We start from the raw sequence: 20793 nt of genomic DNA, 5'->3' as shown, positions 1-20793 counted from the left end.
ACTGATGGAAGATGCATTGTATGTCGTGCAATCGTTACTACTTTAGGTGCCTGTTTAAGCAGGTCAGTGGACAAAACTTTTCAAAACAGCTGTCCACTGGAACGGTTCACTCAAGGAGGAGTTGTAATTTCAGTGAGCACATCCAGTGATGTAAATGAAGGAAGTCTTCCTTTGATGCACTCTCTTCTCATCCTGTCCAAGGACCAATCACACTCACAATTTCAAATAACATTTCTTTAAAGGAAATACTGTAAGCATCATCATCACCCATCAGTCAGATACAAACTAACTACTGTACCATTTGTCCTGCCAACACACCTTACCTCCCTGTTTCTCTCGGTTTCGATATAGCTCCTTTGTCCTGGTGAGTGTCGAGACCTTCTGAATGAACACCTTATCCTTCAAGCGCCTCACATCTCAGTTAGCTACCTGTCATCTGATTGGCCAGTGGGGCTAAATGTGTCTGCATCTAAGCAAGGCGCCTTAACCCCTAATCTTGGTGATAAAAACGTCTCATGGTAATATCACTGGCTAATTCTCGTCTTCTCTGTAATAGCCCTCTGTGTAAGAGGTAATGTAACCCACCAGTGGCCTTTACAGCAAGATTTTGGAAACTGTAATAACCTGAACATTTGTATTAAAAAAAAAACAAAAAAAAAGGTGTGATAGGCCAGGGGATGTTCCACTGGTTGATGAAGTCCAGCTTTGGGTGATTCATACACTGCAGTGTATAAATAACTCAACGACCATACTTCTCCTGCTGACAATTTTTCCCAAATTATTATAAACTTAATAGCTAAAGAAACCCTGTCCCTGAACCCTTATACCAAAATCAAAACGATTTGTTTCCATTTTCTGATTCCATGTTTTTGCTATGGGACATTGCTATTGAATCTTTGCTTTTTAACACTTAAGTAACATTGTCTTGACTTTTGCTCCTAAAGAGGTCTTTGTTTGTTCTTCTGATACGTTTGCCCAACACTGCAGAGGAACAATGCAAAGGGCTACAGAGCCTGCTCCCAAAAACATATTTGCTCCTGAGGTAGTGCTTTCCCATGGCCCAGGAACTATGGGGGTGGAGTCTGCAGTGCTAAAGGTTGCTGACTGGTCCCACGGGCCTTGTGGCTGCTACAACATGTGAACAGCTTCCATTCTATCTGTCAGCAAGCACTAGCTGTCCCGGCCTTAAATGACAATGCGACAGAGGACGCAACTGGTATACCCTTTGCAGCTCTTTGTGGGGTAGTGACTTGTTTAATGACAAGGGGGCTATCCTGATCAATTTGTCTGGAAATATAGCATGATATTATATGATATCACGTCATATTTACTAGGTATTTAATTCAGGTGGTCATTAGTCATTCATTACTATATCACTTAACCTAGATCAATAAAAGAGTGAATAGGAGGATGTTTAAAAAAGAAAGCCTGTAATAAACTCCACGTAGCTATTGCTCCTGCATTAACAACAAATAGGCTAAAATGGGATTCAAACATCTATATTCCTGTGGCCTCCACACACTTTCACATATTGTGGTTGCAAAACCTCTGCAATCAAAAATTGCTAGCAGTCTACAATGCATTATATGAGCAAAGGCTTGCTATCTTTCCTGATAATGCTCACCTAGGCCTGTAGAGCAGCCATCTTATTTCTTGTTTCAGGGGCTTTCTGTCTATACTTTTGGTTTAAACAAGTGAAACACATGGTTAGTTGGGCTGTGGTCAGGTGATCAATGCAGCCTGTCAAGAACATTCCATGGTTGGTCCTTAAAAAGGTCCAAAGAGTGTGCCAATTTCTGGCTGCTTTGTATGGATGAATTACAAAATCTTGATGTTTTACTAAGTGTCCTCTGTGCTCAAAAATAACCTGACCTCAAAAATGCTAAAATTCCAAGATCAGGTTAATTTTAAATTGATGCGATATTAAAGAATTCCTCCTGACCAAAAACATAAAATCAGGCAGTACTGGCAATTAGTATTAGAGGTGTGATTCAGAGGACTCTTTTTCCTCTTGTGCTGGTGGTGGGTGTGTTGAAACCACTGGCAGCCCAACAGATAGAGCCTCGACTTTGCTGCCTTCTCTTTCTGCCAGCTATTTTTAGAGAGGTGGTGGGGGAGGAGGAGGAGAAAGAGGAGGAGGGAAGCAGACTTCACATTTTCCAGCCACTCCTATCAGCTCCGACATCTCGAGCACAACACAGTGACAAGGAGAGAGGAAGTGTAATTTGACTCCACGCACATACAAACACACTTCATTGGTATTTCTCCTTCCCGTATGGCAATGATCATGCATGCACCATTCATTTCCACACCATACAGATTTATAATAACATTTCTGTTCTTTTTACAGGATGAGAAAAAAAAATGATGTGAAAGGATTTCTTTACAAGAATTCTATTATTGATAATCAAGATTGTCAAATAAGCAGTCTGCATGGATTTCAAAAAGCAAATTTTAAGGTTGTTTAATCATTTTTAATAGTAATTTGTATTCAATTTAAAATTGTTTTAACAAAATAGCTTGGAAAAGGTGTAAACCTTTACCCTTAAACTGATTTTTCATAGTTCTGGGACCATAAATATGCACTGTTAGATAAAAGGGTGGCAAAACTTATAAAAATACAATATGTCCAATTGCATCAGCGAATGGATACCGTATTGCTATATAAACAAAAATGGACTTCTGAAAATTGGACTGAGGAAAACGTTTAATCTTAAAAGAATTTGAATAATATTTTTATAAGACTTGAGGACAGTTAAATAAAAACAAAAGTAAATGAAGCCTTAATAAACAAAGTAGGGCAGCAGGTGTGAAGGGACATAAATCACAGGATGGTCCACTGGGGTTTGGCGGTAGATTTTTGGGGTAGACAAAAGGCTCCACCCTGATGACATAAGGAGTGGGGCAGGCAGTGAGATGTTCTGGTGCACAAGAGGATAGAGGCAAGACAGGCAAGCTGGAGGACAGAGCCAGATTAAACTAATGAGAGTGAACAAGCAGAGGACAATTGGGAGGGGAGCTGCTAATTAACCCCTTGGTGAAGGGGAGCAAGGCTTGGTAAGCTTCCCAGCATTCAAGACTGAGCAGAGGAGGCCTACACTTACACCCTGGGGTTCTTGGTATTCCCAAAATATAGCTTTTCTCATACAGTTTTCAGCATTGTGCATGTACAACTTGTACAACTTATTGTACATATTGCTCAGGGGGTCAGCACAGAAAAAGGTACACAATAAAATGCAAGCCATTACAATAAGCCTGCACTGAAAAACTGTTGTGAATAACTGTGAGAGGTATAATTTTCATTTTTAGACGAAAAAGTACTGTGCTGCTGTGTAATGTACCAGACATTACATTGTAAGGCCCTACTTCTCAGTCACATTATGTATGCACAGGAGACAGAATAACATTTGCCCCAATACTGTGTAAATATTTTGATGATCATCTTTGTGATGCACAGCAACAAAAATCAAATTATCACACAATTTGTCAAAGTTTTCACTGCCATTTTCCCCTTGGAGTGCAATGTTCTTATTCCACTCCTAAGTTGCTTTACTGTATTTTTACTGACTCATACTGACATTTTGTCATACCACATACAGTAAACTGGAATACTTATCCTGGCTACTGTCCATCTCCTATATAGACCATATCGACACTAAGCAAGTTAATCTGACAATCCTCCTTCTTTTTTTTGTTTAGGCCTTCTACAATGTCATGAAATGCTCCTCAATTGACTTAAAGCCATTTTTTTTTAATTTGAGACAACTGTAGCCACATTTGAGTATGTATCCAGCATTTTCAGTATGGAAAACTACCAAAGAGTAAATATATTAATAGTACAACCCTTAAAAGATCATTTTCATGTTATACATTTCTTTGTTGACATGCTGATCTTGACAATGAAAAATATGATTACAAGCTTAAATGTTAGAAGTTTGAGCAGTGGTGTTACATGTGAGCAGAAAATATTCAGGACTATGTAATTAGCTATTACAATATTTTCAGTATCAACCATCGTGACTATTATTAGTTTTAACATATTGCCCAGCTGTGAGACAGACAGCCATGTATTAAGCACAAGGTAGTGTTGGAAAGGTGGGGTAGAGATAGTGGGCTTAATAATTTACGCCCTCCTGCTTGGATACCAGCTGCCCCACCCATTGCCTTCATGAGGGATGCATCCCGTCTCCCCTGTCTGATTGTTCCTACTTACTCGCTTCTCTGCGGGATCTTATATTCTAGAGCCTGAGAGTGCCATTTAGGTTGTGGTTGATTTACTGCTCCTAGAAACATTAAGTATGAGGTACAGCAGGATATGGATGGGGCTGGTTTTCGTTTCAAGTCAGTCAGTAACAGCCTGCGACAGTCCTCAGCTACCGATCATCTGTGTCAGCACGCTGCCACCACCTTAATACGAGTGCATTGCCTCTCTAAGCAGGCGCTTCCTTTTAAAGGGTGTTTCCCTAGCTGTGCTCGTCTCTCTCTTCCCTTTGTCAAAACATTGAGCGGATGTGGCGACAGCGCACACACTTTACAAATACACTTGCTCTGTGGTTTCTTGCTACTACCATTGCACTTGCCAGTGTCCATCCAGGCTTTGAACCAGGCTATGCAATCAGCTGCATTACAATAACAGGTCACACAGGACATCCTGACAGGCAGGCTTATGCTAACAGACAAATGTGGGGATAAAATCAGAGAGGATGGTGGAGGATCAGCAGGAGGTGCTGTGTGTGGAGCTGAAACACCAGGGGATAGGCTAACACTTCACCCAAAATTAGGTCAGTCTGACTTAGATTAGGCCTGGTACACAAATAATCGAGACTGACTGAATGCAAGATGCTGAGTATACTGAGTGACTTAGCAACTGGGAGTACATTCCTGAATGAAATAGGGACCAATGGGTATGCAGCAGTAACCACAATTAATCTGATAAATATGAAAGGTATTAGAGCCTCTATGTTTTGTACAGAACTGTTGATATATGTTGAAAGTTCAAATCGTAGAGACACTAGCTGAATTTACTCTAAAATAGGGTTAGAGTTTATTAAAATTTAGTGGTGGTGATTCATCCTGTCTGTTACAACCAACACATTTTTTTACTTGCACATCGATCCCATCTGCTTTGGAATTTGGGTTTCTGGGCAAATAAAGTGTAACCTTGGAAATCAATCGAGGCAGGATTTACTGTGTAAATAAAGCAACTATTCTTTGGGGCCAACTACTTTAATTTGTGATCTATCAGTGTGGTTGATGCTTGTTGTAATGATCAGGTCATTTTCTGTGGGGCGACTCAGCTTGGCAACCTTTGAAATGTGCTCACAACTGGAGTTTAATAATTAGACATATGCCTTTCATTGTAAACCCAGTCCTTACACTTTCATAAAGTATCTGGTAAAACGTAGTTGGATGTATGCTGTGGTTTGCTGCAAGGCCTGCAGCTAAGGACACTTTTTCTTTTACAATGTTTTGCCAGTTTTCATTTGTTTTTACTGGTGACTTTATGTCACACTACAGGCAAATTAGGTGTTTGCACTGCATGGCCAAACATGCAACTTGGAGCAGACAAGTAATCTGCTCTGCACCACTATATATTGTATGAACCTGGTTTCATTTAAGCATCACACGTGGTTACAAAAGGGAGGTACTGTGAATGTACGGTTAAAGTAATGGTGAGAGGTGTGTAAAACAAATCCAAATCTGAAAGTAAAACAAATCTTATCCCTCATGATGTGAATATGCACAGAAGCCTCAATAGAAAACACATTTATCAGATCACATTCTGACTTAAACAAGCCTTACACACTTTGTACCTAGGTCAAAGCCAGTACGATGAAATGGCAGATGGCTTGAAAACCCCCTATTCCTGTCTTACAATGTAACTGCACTTTCAGGTCTCGATGCAACTGCGATGGCTCTCAGAAAAGCACTTTGTCTGGAGAGAAGCCACCTCATTTCTTCTTCTCTCCATCCATCCATCCATCCAGGGGAAGAAAATCCTCTGCAATATTTAAAAGCATTCTCCCACCCCTGTGCTCTCTCACTTTGACTGAGGCAAACTCATATTTTGTGATCAGCATTTCCAGTCTAACCAGTACCGACAACTTAACCACTGACTAACTCCTAACTAGCAAACTGGCAACATTATGATAAGTCAACAAAATGTCAAATAAGAAAGCTGACAGTACATAAACAGAAAATTGCCCTGATCCAAAACATTTTTTGATAGATTGTGTTGGCTTAATAACGGCCAATCCAATCCCAACTCTTCTGAAGTGGACCACAACTCTTGGTTTGAAGAATGCACTGAAACTTCCTGCTGGGAAAGGAGAGATGATGTCTGAACCTTACGACCACTTCACCTCGCTTTAAAGCCCCACTTTAGGCTAAATGTGCACTGTGACGCTGGGTGATGTAGAGACATACATCAATCAGATGATAAATGTGTATAGGCGGTTACTTAATATAATCGGACTCTGGTTGCAATTTGAGATGATAAACATTATCACAGCCTGATAAAGCTGTTACCTTATGGATTTCTTCAATATTACAAATCAGAGGCGAAATTATACTGTAAGTGCATGTGTGTTTTTTTTGTCTGGTTGGAGGGTGAGGGGTGAGGGTCCGTCTAAGTGCTGTGGGGAAGTGATGCATGGTAAATGTAGCTGAAACACAACCAGGTCACAAAGCAGACAGGAACAAGGGGGCTGATGATGCAGTAAGAGAAGACAGAAGGGAATTGCTCCAGGACATTTCTTAAAAGCCCCATCCAATCTCACTCACTTTGTCATTCTCTCCAACACACACTCTATGGCTTGGAGTTTTTCAACCAAAGAGAAGGCATCGAGGAGAAGAAGGTAAATCTGTACTCTGTCTGGCTAGCATCAATATGAATGAATATGTTGTGAAATGTTTACATAAAAGGTGTCAGAAAATCTCAGAGTTTCAATACCAATATAAAGACAAAACAAGCTTGCAAAAGGTTTTTCTATTTGACATTGCATGCTAAATTGGTAAAAGTGTATCACTGTTTATGATGTCTGATTATGACCCAGCCAGACGATACAAGCCACTCTATTATCCAAACCTATTGTTTTCCGAAACACATTAGTAAAAGCTGTAAAAAAACATAGCAAATGACTGGATATTTCCAGTAGCTACACTCAACAACAACCAAGCCCTGCTTTCCCCTAGTGGCAAAGAGGAGAATGGGTATAGTTTTTTGTGATTGTGCAATTACATCACCATAAAAACAATTTGAGATGGCAGTGGCAATGAAGAGTGTGACGATGAATCTTGTGTCATGTTCTGGCCACTCCTCCCAATGATATACAACAGGCAACTAGCGAAGGTTAATAAACTGTGCTTTACTCTTTTAATCACTGTCTGAGGAGTAGGTAGATTTCGAATCCTTATGATTCTCAAGAAGAATGGCTGAACTGAAAATGAACAGCCCCGGGCCGCATAACCCATTTTGCTCCACTGAAAGTAGAGCAAAATCTTGGGGCTACAAATGAGTATGCATAAGCTGACACAGTTCTGATCATGATGTTCCACTCAGTTTAGGCACACAATTAATCTGACAGAAAACTGAAACTGTACAGTATTTCCTATCTTGAAGAGGCTACCTTTACCTTTATCCTGAATAATTTAGGGGTGAATGTGATGCCTTCCATTCTGGTGGAAACACATCAGACAGAGGGTTTATTGTTCAGTGATTCATGTCAAGTCAACATTTGGCCACTCAAACATCCATACAGGACAAACATGGGCCCAAGCATGTAACAAAATCTGACACACATATGCGTTACATGCTATCAATTTATGCGATATCTAGTCCATTGAAGCCTCATATATCAAAAGGGGGAGGGGCTGGCTTAAAAAAAACAACAACAAAAACAAAAGACACATTATGTCTTTTGTGTATGCGTGACACAAAAACCTTTCCACATCAGCGGACTTGGAGCCAGGGGCAATAAGTGTGTGCCGAAACCTTTGCATTTCCTGAACAGCAGTCACACTACCTAAAAGCTTTGAAAAAAAAAAAAAAAAACCCTGCAAAATACTGTCAGTAACACAATATACATTTATCTTGTTTCTGTTACTGGTAATATGCTAAACGATGCATTCTAAACCCTCTGTTTCCCTCTTTATCGTATTTTTTAGGAACTCAAGGTTAGGTATATTGGTGACTCTAACTCAGGGCTGGGCGATATGAACTCAATATTGTGATTTTTTTTGGTAAAATCACATTACACAATACACATCTTGATATTTTGAATTCTACATAAAAGGTAATCGTGATATGATTACTAAGTGGGTAAAGACAAGTATTAGAACAAGTAGAACAGTCTGGTTAGTTCAAAAAATTACATTAACTTACTGTAATGCAGCCTTAAAAACCAGTTAAAGACAACACTTACTCCATATTACGATATAACATGTCCAATATAGATGATATATATAGATTCATATCATGATAACAATATAATATCAATGTATTGTCGAGCCCTATTGTGTATAAGAGTTAGCCATGTTACAGACTGATGACTTGTCTTGAGTGTACCCCACCACCTTTTATCTTTTTTAAATCTCAAGGTCCCTTCGTGGAAGTTGATAGAGTACCATGTGTTTGGCAGTGCTGGGTGGGTGTGAGGGGATTCTGAGTTTTGGGTGGCGTTGATAAAAGTTCATGTATATTGATGATGTATTTTGTGTGGCCCCCAGGAAAATAGTTGCTACCTTGGTAGCTACCAATGGGGATCCAATTAAACAAATAAATACATTTACAAAATCTCATGATGCTATACCATTTAAGTAAAGCTTAATTAAAACCGTAGAGCACTTAGAAAAATGATATATTAATCCACCATTGTTTGAAGAACTAACTTAGATCTAATTTAGTAAATTAAATCATAACTACACTATGTGTTTTATATGCAAAATTCTTGTTTATGAGTTCTATTTTTTGCATACTGGAGGAGACATCTTATTAATAAAAATAAGGTGCTGACACATTATTTTTTAAACACATAACTCTAAACACATCTGTTCCACTATGATTTGAAATAGTCTTGGGCCAACCTGCAAATATTACTTAAGCTATATGTGGAATTTGGGTGCACCTTCCCTTTAACTAGGCACAATTTTTTGTGTGCTTCTTCCAATGTGGCTCTCTGCTGTTGTAATGTCTGATGATAGGGGACATAACATCAATGGGACTGACAGTGGGGTTTAATTGATTGATTAGTGAAACATTCCATGATGCGGTGTGCTCTTACTAGACAGGGTGCATTGTTGTTGCGTAGTTGGTAGAAATAGCAGCCATTAGCTATTGTAGAATAAGTGACACCCAAACAGGCAAAACTAACTAAAGGTCTTAACAACAAAGATCAGAAATATAATTCACAATAAGCTAGTCTACAATACAATCTTCTATCACAACACACATACACACACACACAGGCAACTCTGAGCACAAGACTTAATCAAAACAGATTCCACAAGCACTAATCACTATCACTAATGTCTGCACATTACATGGCAGGAAAACAATTAAGAAATCCATGTTGAAAAGAAAAAAAAAAGGTCACATACATTAACAAAGGTGTGTTTTGTGCTTGGGACAGCTGCACAACCAGCTTTTCATAGAGATAAATGAATGAGTTAAATCAAAAAAGGAAAGGAAAAAAAGAAAGGAAGGTCAGGCTAGCCCAAAGCCAAAAGCATGACTTTATTTAAAACATAAAATACACTCCTTTGATTGCATTAATAATCATACCCCTCCCCCCGTGCTTTCTCTCCAAGCTTCCAAGAGAGGAACAAGTGTGTGTGAAGAGTCACATGACAGCTAGCCCACTCTTTTGCTCAAGTGACTATGGCCTTTCTTGCTTTAAAGAGGAAGAAAACTCACTAATACTGGCTGTCTGTTCCCGTCATCTCGGGAGTCAGGTTTGGCCACATTTTCCTTGTGGCAGTCAAATGTAAGGCCTAGAATGTAAATAGGCAGAGAGACAGTCTCTATTCAAAGCAGAGCATGCACATGCAAAGCACTGCTAGGACTTTTGATGGGCTTTCAGCAGGGTTACACAGTGTCTGAGTGCCGACAGGCTTGTGTATGGGTCACTAAGCGGCCCTGGTGCCACTTACTTTGACTATTCAAAACAATGGACCAGACCTTTTGGCCAGTGTTGGCAAGCTATGTATGCATAACAGTACCTACAGTCAAGCTACAAGCGAATGGAGAGACAGGGAAAACTTAAGGTAAAGTTCCCTTAGTAATGTTGACCCTGGGGATAGCACTGGGAGACAAAAAAAAAAGAATCAAAACAGACCAAGCATGCTTAGCAAAACAGTTTTAGAAAATAACAAATATTTAGTGTGTTACTGTACATAAGCACCAAATAGGTTCAAGTGTGACTTTAGTAAAATTGTCAGAATACAGCTGTGAGACAGTTCCCAACTGTTGCAACTCTGGTCTAAACACCTCACCAATTATTTCAACTAGGAAGTTTTTATTTAGTTTGTGATTTTATCTTGCACTTTGGGAAACCCTGTGTTTGTTAAAATTGTGCTATATAAATAAAGTGGATTGGATTGGATTGACGCCAACTGGTCAAAAAGTCGGTTGTATAGTTCTTCATACAACCGACTGTACACGATGGGTGTTTCAGTGGTTGACAACCTTGGAAGGAGGTTCAAAAATCAATCATCTTTTTGCAGAATCGCTTTAGAAGTTTGCCTACATTATATAGGGTTGCTTTAACTGTCCACCTTAATGAACGCACACTGGCTTGCTTTGCCTCTCTTTTTCTGTCTCCTTTCTGTTTTCTCTCTCCCTGCAATGTTATCTGCTTCCTCATCAGCAGTATGTTTTGTTGTCCAATAAATACACCTTGCGTTTAGGATATTTTCACTTGCGATTCCGCTAAAATGGGTCCCCAAATATACTTGGGCGGATGTTAATATACCGGGCTAGGTCTATGTGTGGGAAATACTGATAGTGGCAAACTAAGCACAATGTGCAATGTGTCCACTACTCCTCCTGTAACCTCTGCTCTGGAATCAAGGTGAAGAAACCTTGTGAATTGTCTGTTATGCCTTAAAAACCCTGACATGGGACATGATGCAATTGTGTTCACATAAACTTTGACCTCCTGGTGTCATCCAGTTAAGGGTAGTACTAGTGTTGGTGGGTTTCGCTCAACAGCAGCGTCCACAATAAGGCGCGCAGAGCAGTATACTTCACTCCAAACCAAAACTGCCCTGTTCTCAAAGGCAAAAATGCAGGTTTGTAATTGACCAATTGTGACATGATTTATCAATGACAGACGAGTGGTGCTAAAATCTATCCTTAGATTCAGGCCCCAGTGAGGCAAATATGCTTTGTCGCACTGTCACACTCACTCAACTAGGTCCAATGACATTTTAGCAAGTCACATGTGCAATGCATAGAGCATTTTCAGTACTGACTCAACCGTCTTCAGATCATCTTAATTAGCGCCTTTGTGTCTTACAGGTAAAAAGGAAAGTGTGTGTGTTGTGGCTTGTGCTGTATGATATGGTTAAAAGATTCTATTGCAATTGTGATATGATTCACGATTACTGGAAATGATCATTTTTGTTTTACAAATTTAATTTGAAATATCATTTAAAAAATTAAATTGTGATGATTGGTCTGTACCAAACAAACAGGTTATCTTATATCTGGAGAACAATTTGTATGCCAGGACATCCCTGCAGCACTACAGTACTTCATTATAATGAGGATCTGTGACAGACTTTACCTTTTTAAAGATGTTGCGGCTTCTGAGATTTGGATACTGCATTTGCATAATGTGATTTCAACAACATTTCAATTAATTGTTCAGCCCTAATATTGGTCAGATTAATCATGGTCGTACATCTACATGTACAGATTATTATATAAGACTAATTCATAACAACCAGTAAGCAGAATTTGGTCAGTAGCACAGAAGTGAGGCAACCAGTACAGAAACCTGGAATGGCCATATAAAAAAATGTCCTCTCCTAAGCCTAATATATTGACACTACTGTCACCTGGTACTTAGTTTACTGTACAGAAGTTTTAACAGCTTCTTGGTTTGTGTTTTAACAGTCAGCAACACTCAGCACAGCAATCTCCAAATTTAGACCTAGGTTCCCCCAGTTGAGACACAGGTAAAGTCCCCAACTTCCTTTTAAGGTTCAATCTAGTTCATTGTAGTGAAGAAATTTTACCTATTCTGTTTTACAGTTCACATCACTTCTGTTTTTGCAAATCACTTTGTAAAGGGTACAGTGGAATAATGCTTCGACTTTGTATGTTTCATCGTGGCACCTGCAAACTCTCTTCTGCTTCCTGGGTCTACTGGCCAGCCGTGGGACAAACGTCAAAGCTTGGGAGAATTGGGATAATAAGCAGCCTTTTCTACTAAAGGACTGCCAGTGTTTCCAGTTGGGAGTCCCAGAGTGAGTGAGACGGAGGCTACCTGACTTTTTCCTGTGTGGTACTGTAATTAGGGCCGACCTAAATGCTTAGAAACTTCTAACGCTGCAATAGTAATCAACGTAAAATCAGTGTTTGAAGAAGGAGTTGTGGCATTAGTTTCACCGAAAAAGAAGCAAAAGACTGATAAAGAAACAGGAATAGAGCTGTGGTTTAAGTGAGATTGAAACCTGCACATATTTAAACCAGTGAGGGAGAATTTCTACTCTGCGTGCAAAAATTCTGTCCTACGAGCTTAGGGAACAATAAACAGTTGCTAACATCCTGTCCTTATCTTTTATTAGACTCATAATTACAATTATAGCGAAGTATATATGTAAATACTGTAGTTTTGATAGCTTGTGTTGCACATAAGAGATCATTATTGTGGTTATCGCAACAGCCCTTGTTTCAATGGTTCCTGGAATGGTTTCTGTGATTGGAAAGAGCTTCTTCTTGCCGTCTTATTAGCTGTAACTTTGAGTGCAATCAGAGCTTGTGTTGTCTTTGTTTTTTATTTTAAATGTAAGGATTATTTCAATGAAACCCCTTTTACTAGTGTAGTGGGACAGAAATCCTGTTCTTGTGAGGGTACTGGCATTGGCAGCCTTTGAGAATATTCCAAATTTGATTTTGAAAATAGTATAACCCTGAGCCTTTGCCTGGTACTTGGGGTTAAAAATAACACATAAACCTGCAACTTGTAATAACTGTGTGTGTGAGTGTCAAATAGAGATATGGAGAGTGTATGGTGTGCAACTAATACAGCAAGACGGACCATCAATACCACTATATATGGATCAAACACAGCTATTACAAGAACTTTTAACCAACTCCTTAGAAAGTTTCTGACCAAGGTATTGTTATAAGACCTAGTAACACAGAGCTATAATTATACAATATTTTGCCTATAGGATGCCATTCTTTCATTTATGTTCTGTAGGAAGCTTGGTGAGTCAAGAGGACAAAGGATTTCGATTGCTCAACCACAAAACACCAGTCCTACGAGTAAAGTAATGGAAGCCATAATGCAGAGGCCACCACTAATGGGCCATTTAAATTACAAAACAAGAAAAAGCTAACGATGAAGACACCATTGTGGATTAAGAGAGCTATGCCTTCAAAAGAACAATGGCAGACATGCCGTCTTGGGTGTTTCCTTTCCTACTCTCTCACTAAAATGATAGAATAAGAATCCAAGATAATAAATATTTGAAAGAAAACGGAGTGTTGCAGCACTTGACAAACAATAGGATGACTAGCCACCACTGGCCTGAAATGTTTTCCCATAACATGTTATCCATGAGGTCAGAGGCCTTTGGTCAACAATTAAGATTATTACACCAAGCTCTGACCCCCCGCAATATCTGTACGGAGCATTACAGGGCACTGTGCTCACAATTATCATTGTGAACAATGGCAAAATTAAAAGACAAAGTCAAAGACTTTTTTTACGAGAACACATTAGGTGGTCATCGTATGTCCTGGTAAGTTGAAATGCACTTACACTTGGTGGGTAACAGTTTGGTATAATTCTGACAGCACTAGAAACAAAGAAAGCAGAAAGAAAATATGTCGTTACTGCCCTTAATTACAAAACTGTGCATGTTGCCAGGGACATTCATTACATTGTACTTCATCCTTTGTTCTCTTGTATAGTAGCATATCTGCAGTCATACTTGCCACAAATGCCTATTGCCTATGCCATCCTGTGATAACAGACATGGGTGACTATCAGCACAAATGTTTTAGCATGTTGAAAGAAGAAGAACTGAAGAAACCTCTTGGATGAGAGGCGAAACGTCTTCAAGAAACTGAAACAAGTCCAGTTGCCTACAATAAAGCACTTAGCACATTGAAAGAAAGCCACAGTATTGGATGTAATATCACTCAACTTGGGTTGAAAAATGTAAACACAGTTTTCTTCCAATACAAAGTTTATGGTCCTGGGTTGTGAATAGGCTGGGCGACACAAACAATATACTGTGTTAGCAGCATCTTCTCAGTAGGAAAATTAGAACTTTAAGTTATTTCGGCCCAATTATATGGCAGTGTTTCCGGAGCGGACACTTCCCTGACTTGGCACAGCAGGGTTAGTTGATTTATCCAAACACCATGTTGTTTTGGGAATAAAAGTTGGATAGAAAGACGGAATTGATTCTATTAAAAAACGTTGATTGTCAACACCTTAATAGACCATCTTAAAAGGAGAAGAGCTTCTGGGCACAAAGTAGTTAACCTGACGTCAGTAGTGTAGTGACACCGGTGCTACTTACAGCACCTTTAGCCACACAATTGGTAAGAACATCCTAAACAGGACTGGGGTAACAAAAATGACTGATGATGGATATTGTTAACTCTGCCTAAAAAGAAACCTGTCAATAAAAGCAGGAACGTTTCAAAATGGAGTGATCCACAGAGTTTCTCTTTCCACCAGCTATTAGACCAATCCACTGTAACAAGCAGCATGGTGCTCAAAGACGAAAATCGGCATGTTAATATCTGCTTTCGCTGACACAACTAATGAAAGTGACTGACCCTAGACACCCCTGTCTCGTCGGTAAGAATCCATTAAGTATAATATATTTATGTTAAGGTTCATATAATCTTTATAAACAGATATCTGCTTAGAAATGCACAATCTGTAAGGAAGGGGAGAAGATTGTGGTATTAGAAGTGTTATGCTTCTGATTATAGTCCCAGTGTATCGTACATCACTTTTGAGAGGGCTTTGGTTTCGTGCAAGTCAACAGTCCATTTGGAGAGTACGAGAGGCAAAACACATTGGTCAAACCCAATTTTGGAACCCATAGGCTATTGTCTGATGACAATTAAGGATTTCTTTGATCAAGTTTATCTTTTATCTGCATTTATTTGAAGCTATATGTTTACAGAGATTTGCCGAAATATCTTCTGGATGTCTCAAAGTAGCTAATCGGACTGTAAACATTGACAGCCACAAGGGAGAGGAAGTCTTACCCAGGTAGTTACATGGAAAGCCCCAAAACACTGGCTGTCGCCCCCAAAGGCTAAATCTTCATCAGACATGAGGCAATGGGTTCCGATATTCAGGTTCATTAAATGTTAGATTGATAAGTTGCATAAAGTGCCTATCCTTGGGCAAGTTACTATTTGGTACCTACAGTCACAGCCCAATAGCCACCCTTTTTAGTTCTACAATTGTTAGTTAGTAGGACAATGTGAACTTGTGGCAGCCGTGTTTTAGTCTTTTTAAGAAACACCTATACAACTATACTACTTATATAACCAGGTATTGATGGTGACATGAATAAGTTCTGTTCTATGGAACCAGTTGTAGATTTTGAGCATACTGGAGGACATTAGAGCATCTTTAAGAACTTTAAGCACTGTTACATGTGATGTGTTAGGGCAGCTATTACTAACCCTACCTTACTATGCGTATAGTACACTATGAAAGGTGATACACTGTATTGAAAAGTTGGATATACGTGTCCTTTAGCACTTTATTTATAAGTGTATGTTTATTTCAGTCTATAAATACATCTGCAGTAGCACAGAGCTAGTAACTTAATAGAAAATGTTGGGTCATTTTATCCCGCGCCTGTAGTTCTTTCCAGGTGCTTGTTCGCAAAGCCGCTTAGCACTTTTCTGCCTTTTAAAAGACACCTAGTGGACATACATCATATCAGAGGTGAAGAAAAATCAGCACTATCACTGACCAAAGCCAGATAATCCCAACGAGTGAAATCCACAGACTAAGAATTTAATCCCATTCATATCCAGCACTTGCAGATTAAAAAGGAAAAAATACACATCAGCGGATGAAAACCCTCATTCAAAAACAAAAGGCCCCCCTCCCAGTTCAAAAGGCTAATGATTCAGGCTTTAAACACATTGTCCTTATCTTGTGAGACTCATCCGACTGACACGTTCTGCTGTGTACAAACCCAGGGACAAATGTCCTTCAGACACACATTACTGCCACGAAGGCTTTCAGACAGGCTTGTCATATGCTTATTGTATCATCACATAGACATAAATGCAGATTTTCAGTAATGCCTGTGGATTGTGTCATCACTGTTCACAAGGGCCACTGGACAGAATGTCAAATACTTTCCTGGTGTCAGTATGGTGAGGGTCACATCCAGGTCACAAAAGCATTAAATGGAACAATTTTTATACTAAGTGTGGCAACTAGATGCTCTTGGATGTGCATAAAGATTGTTCTCAAACTGACACCATTACTGATATAAACCTGAAAATACTCTGCCCAGTACAGTGTATACACTTTGTCTTTTATCGGCAGAGGCAGTTAATTTATAAAGAAATAGTCTGATAAATCACAGCAAAATCTGTCTATCACATCACTGTGATAGCAGTTACAGAGCTGTGTCAGGAGTGTTGTTACCATCCTGTGGTTGACAGAAAAAGAAATCTAAAAAATAAATTGGTATCGGAAGTTTGATTCTATTCTTTATGGGTAATTGTAAATGTAGTTAGGAAATTCACTAGTATTGTAGATTTGCACAATTTTAACCCTAACTGAAACTGAAAAGTTACCCAGTCAAAATAAATAAATATAAATACACATTTACAGATACTAAAGTTCACATGAATCTGGCAAAAAAGACATGTCTTTAATGCTATAATGCACATAAACGCGCACAAAACATTTAAAAGTTTTTGAATTAAAGTTGTATAAATGTCACATTTATTCAAATTAAGTGTTATGATATAAAAAAAAAAAAAAAGTGTAAAAAAAAAATCACTGCACTTAAAACTTTCTTTACACATATAAAGATGTATTTTTAAATCTATTCAGTTACCTTTAACTGTGAACCCTAGTCTGGATTGACATAATTATGCCCATTTCCCTGAGGTGTGGTTACAGATGTTTTAAATCAGACATTAACTCAAACATTGAAAAATATAAATAAAATATTTTATATCTTATAAATCATACAAAATCATCATAACTGCCATATTCCCTACTATTCAGGTTCACAGTCAAGATGTACAACACCCCTTCCCCACCATGTTGTCCTGTATCTGAGGTGCACATATTGGATTCATCTTACCAGGAATCCAAACAGCTTTAAAACGTTTTTAATAGGATTACATTATGTACATTTTTACGATGGGGAAATCAAAGATATCTAGTCTGCCAAGCCTGGACTCATCCGATGCTCGGCAGCTGTCTCTCTCAGTCTGAGAAAAAGCGGTGATGAAAAAGGCTTTGAACGCCATCTTGTTCATTGCAGCTGCTTGGGCCCTGAATACAGGAACCCATTCATTCGAGGAGGCGGAGGGAGGGGGCACACTGGCAAAATGAATTCATCTTTGTGAACCAGTAAATACAAATAGCTCTTTTGAGAAACATCGAAAATGTACTGAAACGACCAGAAATCGTCTTTATTGACTAGCGGATTCTTTTAGATGCAATATCTTAACACCGCTGGTCAATAAGTTCGTCAAAGCGGCAGGCTACATATATCTTGCCTCGGTGCTGGAGGAGGCGCTCAGCTCGGCTTCCTGCGACAGCACGTCTGACTCGTTGCTAAACCATCTTTCGAAATATTCACCACAAAATAAAAAATCTCCGATCTCGGCTCTTCTTCTTCAACACCTTGCGCTGGTGTACTGACAAGGATCCGATGCTTCATCGTGTACAAAGCGTGTCCGTTTTCCGGGCTACACAGCTTGAAATACTACGGAGCAGCGCGGCCCGGTAGGGCATGGTTACTGTAGCTGCTAACAACTTGCCCTGCAACAGACCCGTGATCGAGATAAACAGATTGTCAAAATCCAATTAGACAATCTCGTTTACACGTCATTAAAAGAAGAAGTTCAAATTAAGGCCGAACCGTGTGTTCACAACCTGACACTACTGGTTTAACACTCATGAAACTAAAATGGCTATTGCCACTATCAGGTCCACAGCGGCGCTTATTGTCAATTTTTCCATGCGATCATACAGCTGTGCTACCACTTGGCATTAGATGCAAATTTCTATCATTTTTATGCATCCTGGTCAAGAATCGCGCTAACGAATTAGCCATTTCCTTTTCTGCACTATCAGTGGATGACTGGATGGCTGACTCTGCAGACCAAACGTGGGAATGTTAACATATAGCTCTGACATACAGTAGCTATAATCCAGGATGGTTTGGTTTCGATTCACTGAATTATACGATGCTAGTTTAACGATCCCGGTTAAAACACAGCTTGTCAAATGAGTGCCCACAGCTGGGAAATTTCAGCATTACGTAAATTATTTTAGCAAGGCTAATATTAACGCTTCAATGCACGAGTTATACATAAAAGCGTCACTCAACAACAACACCGTTCATATTCACTAAGGGTACAGGCAAATTGTTCTGGCTGCCATGTTCGGGATAAACACACCCTGATCGGCCATACCAGGCTGTAAACGTAGGCTGTGGCCACTGCTGGCTAACTTGTATGGACTGGCTACGAAATAGTGGGGGTGGTGGTGATTCTGTTGGTGAAGTAGCCATTTTTAGACTCCCATCGTTGTCAATTGCATTATGCCACACATTTTCAACATGAGTGGAAGTAAATCCAAACTCTGTTCATGTTTGCTGGAGGTGTGCATGTGTAAGAAGTTGCAACTATGTAATCACCATCCTATACAGCTCGCCTAGGGTTAGTCAACAGTAAACTGAGGGCAGCAAATGTGCGACCAATTAGCTTACCAGGTAATCACTAGCTATCTATAACGTTAGAGCAAAGATGTGAAAAAATGTGCGCCGAATTACAGATACAAAATGCTGGTGGTATTTGAGAGCATTGCCAGGTCTTGACTGAACCCAAAATTTTAATATTCATCGGGTAAAATGGCAAATAAAGCAAAGCTGACACAGTTTAACCTAGACGGCTTATTTCTTAAGAGAGATACCCGGACGTTGGAGAGGGGTGCTGGCTAGCCTACCGAGCTGTCACCAACTAACCTTCTTATTAACATTAACCCTGGTCTTTAACTACCAGCTGGCCGGATAGAAACATTAGATGTATAAGCAGTTCAATATTGTTGTGGTCAGTTGACACCTGGGTTAACGCAGTGCGTTAAGTTTCTCTAACAGTGACCCCCACCCACCCTACTGGCAGCAACGACTAGCTAGCAGCAGGCTAACGGCAGCTAACTGTAACGGAGGAGCCACTCAACCCAGTTTAACCCCTTTCGTTCATCTTCCCTGCTCGACAGGCTAGCCAACTGCACAGACACTTAATGCATTTCCTGAAGCGCAATTTCAAATATTAATACAAATCCTTACCCGCTTTCAGTCGAGGGTATCCGTTGTTTATATCACATTGACTGGAAACAGCAAAATCTTGTCTCCTCTCTCCGCCCAGGCGCTCAGATTTAGCTAGTTTAGCTACCGAGGAGCGGCACTCCCCGAACCCAGTTTTTGACCCGCCGAGGGGGGAGACACACCGGCACAGAGGCGCAGAGACAAGGCGGTGTTCACCCAGAAAGACGTTTCAGAGTCCCGTTTAAGCGTTCTTCCGTTTCAACGCAAATTCCAACTCAAAGCAAAAATCCCCTCTTGTCTTTCCCACCGTCGTCGTCCCTCTTTTTTCTTCCTTCACGCCAGGATCTCAGTCGCTTCTTCCTCCGGCCATCAAACAGCAGAGATGGGCGCGGTAACCCTGCACTCAGGTCTGGGAAACCCCACGTTACGGCAGCGTCACAACGCACGGCGAAGGGTCGGCGACCACTCCAGCAGATCAGGAAATACTGCCATTTTTGGTAACACCAACACACCTAGATAACATTTACCTATCAAAACACTGCTTTTGATTCTATAACTTTGTAAATTTGAAGAGTTAAAATCAAATGTGACTTGTGCGTGACGATTTCACATGCCACAGGAGGCTAGAACAACAGCATTTGTACACACCAAACCCTGTTTATGTAAGGTATAGTTTTGAAACTGTGGCTTACACAGCTCCACAGGTTCTTCAGGATACTGTACTATGATTTGAGAGGAGTAAATAGTTAAAATAATTAAGAATTAAAATAGTATGCTTGTGTTTAACCAATATTAACTTTCCATACACAGAGTATACTCTATAACCTCAAATAAATGGTTCTCCATGAGACCCCAGGGTCTAAATAAAGTGGATATGTGGCCCAAAGTGACCCCCCGTGAGTCTGTAGGATATGCAAACATGTTTGAGAGCTCCAGGAAAATGTGAATTCGTGTCAGCACAACAACCGCTACTTCGAGCCAATAATACTGTCTCATTTGCAAACCAAAACAGACTGCACCACAAATTTAACTACAGAAGTGCATTTACTT

At 39.8% G+C, this 20793-nt stretch overlaps 1 protein-coding gene across 1 annotated transcript in view; it reads right to left on the bottom strand.

Moving 5' to 3' along the window:
- gnb1a (guanine nucleotide binding protein (G protein), beta polypeptide 1a) overlaps window positions 1–20159 on the bottom strand; it is a 34678-nt gene extending 14519 nt beyond the window's left edge. Inside the window, exon 1 of the mRNA XM_084365693.1 lies at window positions 19765–20159. The gene's annotated coding sequence lies outside the window, so the exon portion shown is untranslated. The remainder of the gene's footprint in view (window positions 1–19764) is intronic.
- Between the last annotated feature and the right edge of the window lie 634 nt (window positions 20160–20793).

This window comes from Pagrus pagrus (assembly GCF_965226575.1).
Source record: "Pagrus pagrus genome assembly, chromosome: 11".
NCBI classification, from domain to species: Eukaryota; Metazoa; Chordata; class Actinopteri; order Spariformes; family Sparidae; genus Pagrus; species Pagrus pagrus.
Note: the sequence above shows the minus strand (reverse complement) of the source record. Positions and strands in the feature narration are given on the sequence as shown.